This window comes from Pteropus alecto, unplaced genomic scaffold (assembly GCF_000325575.1).
Source record: "Pteropus alecto unplaced genomic scaffold, ASM32557v1 scaffold14, whole genome shotgun sequence".
Taxonomy (NCBI): Eukaryota; Metazoa; Chordata; class Mammalia; order Chiroptera; family Pteropodidae; genus Pteropus; species Pteropus alecto.
Genome location: NW_006436810.1, coordinates 7,772,256 through 7,776,817, shown reverse-complemented (window position 1 = coordinate 7,776,817; position 4,562 = coordinate 7,772,256). Strand labels below are relative to the sequence as shown.

At 36.0% G+C, this 4,562-nt stretch overlaps 1 pseudogene; it reads right to left on the bottom strand.

Annotated features, from left to right (window-relative positions):
• LOC112481370 lies at positions 1 to 119 on the bottom strand (annotated as a pseudogene).
• Positions 120 to 4,562: the final 4,443 nt, after the last annotated feature.

Sequence of the window (4,562 nt, the reverse complement as noted above, 5' to 3'; positions counted from 1 at the left end):
TGCCTACGGCACCTGATCTTCCTAGGTGGTCTCTCATCCAAGTACTAACCACGCCCAACTCTGCTTAACTTCTGAGATCAGACGGGATTGGGTGTACTCAGGGTGGCATGGCCGTAGACCAGTTTGATTTTAGAAAAAGTGACTCATTAAGAAGAAGAATGATCCATTAACCAGGAAAATGTCAATAAAGACTCTTCACAGTGGCCTGCCAGTTTTTAAAAAGAGTCACAAATAAATGCCCATGAGGGGTCACGACACGAATGGAATGGCATATCACTTGGCAGGCAGTGCCGCAGTGGAGAAAACTTCAGAAAACTGCATGAAACAAGGCTATCTGGATTAATTTAACCTAACGATGGAGAAAATGTGGGACACCAGCTCTTAATTTGATTATTCTAATCACAGGGGGATGAAAACATTAAAGCAGCGAAAAACAGAGTATAGCCCAAGAGGTTTGCTTGTTGTGTTCCTTTAAGTGTGGTGCCAATTATCAGTGCTCTCCTTGGCCTAAAGCTCACATTCTCTAATCAGCAAATGATTTAGGGCTGCAGAGTTGGCACTGTTCTTTCAAAGACTGAGGACGGAACAGTGAGAGTCAGCACCTACAGAAGCATTTCTGCAGGCTACTGGTGGCCGCTATTACTACCAGCCGTTTCATTCCTTTATTCCTCTCTTTAGGGGAAAAAATTATAAACTCTTTGGGTCATGTTTCTCCTTTCATTTTGTTAGTTTATTTGGTTAGTTGGTTATTTTTACAGAAACATAAAGCGAAAAAAAATGATCCTTTCCAAATAAGGGCTGGTATCACCAGAGTATTTGCCAACAAAAAATATTCTTTTCCATTGTTTCAGAAAAAATATTTATCATCCAGAGAAAGAAGAGGTGTCTCCTGCCCAAATTCTGGGATTCATCCACCCTTATTGTCTCTGAATGACTTACTGCAGCCAGGCTTATGGGATGTGTCAACTGGCTTCCATCAAACAGTGCCAATCCATGAGGAGTGGGTGAATCTCCCAAAGATACTAGGGTACCATTAGTAAGAATGAGGGAGTGGCTACTTCAGTGACACTGAAAGAATATTTGCATATTCACTCGAACATCTCCTACATACATACGTCCTCTTGGAGTGAATCCATGATGACTTTACGCAGGCCAACATTTTTTGCTGAATTCCTTTAGATTTCAGTCTTCCCTTATGGCTTAGAGCATTGCAACAAACCCTAGCCCTCGTATTTTTAACTGCCCACTGATAAGATTAAGAAACATATCCCTGAGGTTCTTCTCCATCTGTCCAGGCACTAATTCACACTGATTAGCCCTTTTGGCCATTGAATAAGAATTACCACTTATGAGCTTTGTTGAAAATAGCTGTATGACATTGTGCTTCTCCTAAACAATACTTCATTATGCACTTAAACATTTACTAAGAGAGCAGATCTCATGTTAAGTGATCTTATCACAATTAAAAAAAAAAAGGAGAGGAAGAAAAGGACAATAGCTACTACTAATTCCTATCCCAGATAATTTTTATTCTTAGCAGTTGGCACTACGCATGGCCCCTGGGATTTCCTCTTCAATCTTCCTAACTGAAGTTGTTAAGAGAGAAAAAGATTGTGTTCCAGAGTTCCTGGCCAGCTAGCACACAGGTATAAAAGCCAGATCCACTGAATTTTTAAAATAGGTTTCGAATGTCAAAGCTAAGTTAATATGTTAAAATTCTGGTTTAAAAGAAAACAAGTAGCCTTCAAAACTACAAAATGTTCACATTGTGAAAAGTACAAACCAGAAGATGATTCATAAAATGTATGGCTCCTTTATCTTCTGATGTAAACAATTTTTTTTTTGATAGATTTTCCCCCGATTAGATCTTTGATTTTCAAAGTGTAGTTCTCAAATCGGCATCACAGGTAGGACCTGAGAACTTGTTAGAAAAGCAGAATCCCAGGCCCCACACCAAACCTACTCAGTCAGAATCTACATTTTAACAAGATTCCCAGCATGAATGGCACATGCAGTAAAAATTGAGAAGCATCATGCTATATAACTGGAGTCCATTGCTTAGGATGCCTTTAGTTGCAAGTAACTAAAAAACAAATTAAAGTGTCTTGATAATAGATGGGGAGAAAAGCATTAATCTACGTCTGTATCTTGAGAAGCTGGCAAAAGAAATGCAAATTAAGCTCAAAGAAAGGACACAATAAAAATTAGTAACCATTGAAAGGGTAAACAAATGCACAGTAGAAAAACTCAACAGTTAAAATAAGTTATTTAAAAGGACTGATAAAATTGGTCAAATCCTAGTACAATTTATCAAGGGACAAATAGAAAAAAACACAAATGGTCAATACTAGAAATAAAAAAGAGGATCCCATGACAGCTCCTACATATATTAAAAGGTAATTGTAATGGCCTGCTGAAATGTGAAAGGGTTAAAGAATAATTAAAACCTGAAACTGGACAAAGGAAGTCTATAACTTAGGCCTAGTTTCTGGAACCCCTAACCACATTCTGTTAATCATGAAACTTGTAACAATGAGCTCATACGCTAACTGCCAATTTTAGCCTGTGTAACCCTGCTTGCTTGCGTGGCATGAAAAATAATCAATTGTATATAAGCTGAAAATTACTGTTTGGCCATCGCCCATGGGAACACAGGCTATTGTCCATGGGAACATAGGCAATCACCCATAGGAACATAACATTCTAACACAAGCTTTCTGCTTCTGTACTTCCCGCTTGCACACCTGACCAGTGGGTTGACAGGTAGTGAATAGGAGAAAGATGGACCTTTGTGTTTAAGACAGAATGAGGAATGGGATTTAGGGCTTAAAAACCTTGTATCTTGGCATTTCGAGGCTGCTCCTTTGCAAGGACAGCCGCCGGCTAATAAACTGTCTCCTGGTTAAGAGCACTCAAGTTGGGTCTGGTTATTCTGGACACAACAGTAATGAGTTAATTTTGTCGAGCTATACATCAACACATAGAGGCAGATTAAATTGATGAATTCTTTGAAAAACATTACTTACAAAAACCAATAGAAGAAGAAATAGAAAAAATCTGAACATTTCTTTATCAATGGAAGAAAATGAGCTAATAAAGGCCTTCCTATAAATAAAAGCCAGACCAGGATGGCTTAATGTATAAATTTTTTCAAACTCTTAAAGAGGAAATAATAGTCACCTTGCACAAAATTGTCCAGAGATGAGGTAAAAAATAAACCTTTCAATTTATTTTATGAGGCCAGCAAATTCTTGCTACCAAAACTTGACAAAGCCACTAAAAGAAAGGAAAATTACAGACCAATCTCGCTCATGCACATAGATACGAAATCCTAAAGATATGAGCAAAGCAAGTCAAATAATACATATAAAAGGATACTGCATTAAGACTAAGTGACTGCACATCCAGAATGCAAAGAGTATCTTAATATTTGTACATTTCCACATGAATTTTTTTAAAAAGAGAAAAATTTTATGACCATTTCAGTAGATGCAAAAAAATGTGTTTGATATAATACAATAAAGAAGCATGAAACTTTTAAAGATTAATTTAATAAAATATATGAAAGATCTCTACTCTGAAAACTACAGAATATTAATGAGAAAAATTAAAGAAAACCTAAATAGAGATCCCATGTTTTTATGAATTATAAGATTTAATATATGAAATATGACAATCATTCCCAAACTTGCCTATAGCTTTGATTCAATATCAGTCAAAATTCCAGTAGGTTTTTGTGGATATTAATAAGCTGATACTAAAATTTATATGAAAATACAAAGAACCAAAAATGGTGAAAACCATATTGAAGAAAAACATAAATAAAATATTTATAAGTTACCAAGACTTGCTATAAATGTATAGTAATTATGACAGTGGTTTGGGTGCAAGATTAAAAAATATATAGACAGTGGACCAGATAGAGCTTAGACACAGAGCCATACCTATATGGTCATTTAATTTACAATGAAGTATAGTGAAAAAGAAGGATCTATTTCAGTAAATGTGTAGGTCACCTGGATATTCCCATGAGAACAAACTGATTCTTGTCCACCTACCACATCATACACAAAACTAAAAATTAAAATATGTCAAAGATTTACTCATAAAAGGAAAAATAATAAAACTTGTAGAAAAGAACATAAGAGAATATATTCACAAACTTGGAATAGGCAAAGATTTTTTTTTTAAGTCAACACAAAAAGCATTAAAATTTTTGATAAAAATTAACATTAAAATTAGAAATTTTTCAGTCAGTATACACTACTCCCAGATTGGAGGTCTTCTTAGTTTCAACCAAACATTCAGACTTACAGGCTTAGTAGGCTATATTTGATGTGAGTTTACTCAGAAGTGTATTGGTCAGGCAACATAGCTTGTCAAAGTCTGTGGAAGTCTTTGAAGCAATACACAGAGCAGGACAGGATAGCTCAGGTATAATGAGATGAGATCCTCACCAGCGGGGTATAGAATCCTCCCTGGCTTAAACGCCTCAGTGCTTCAAACTGAAACTCCTGTAAAAAAATCAAAGGCATAGCATCCTATGGCTCTGCAAAGGACAT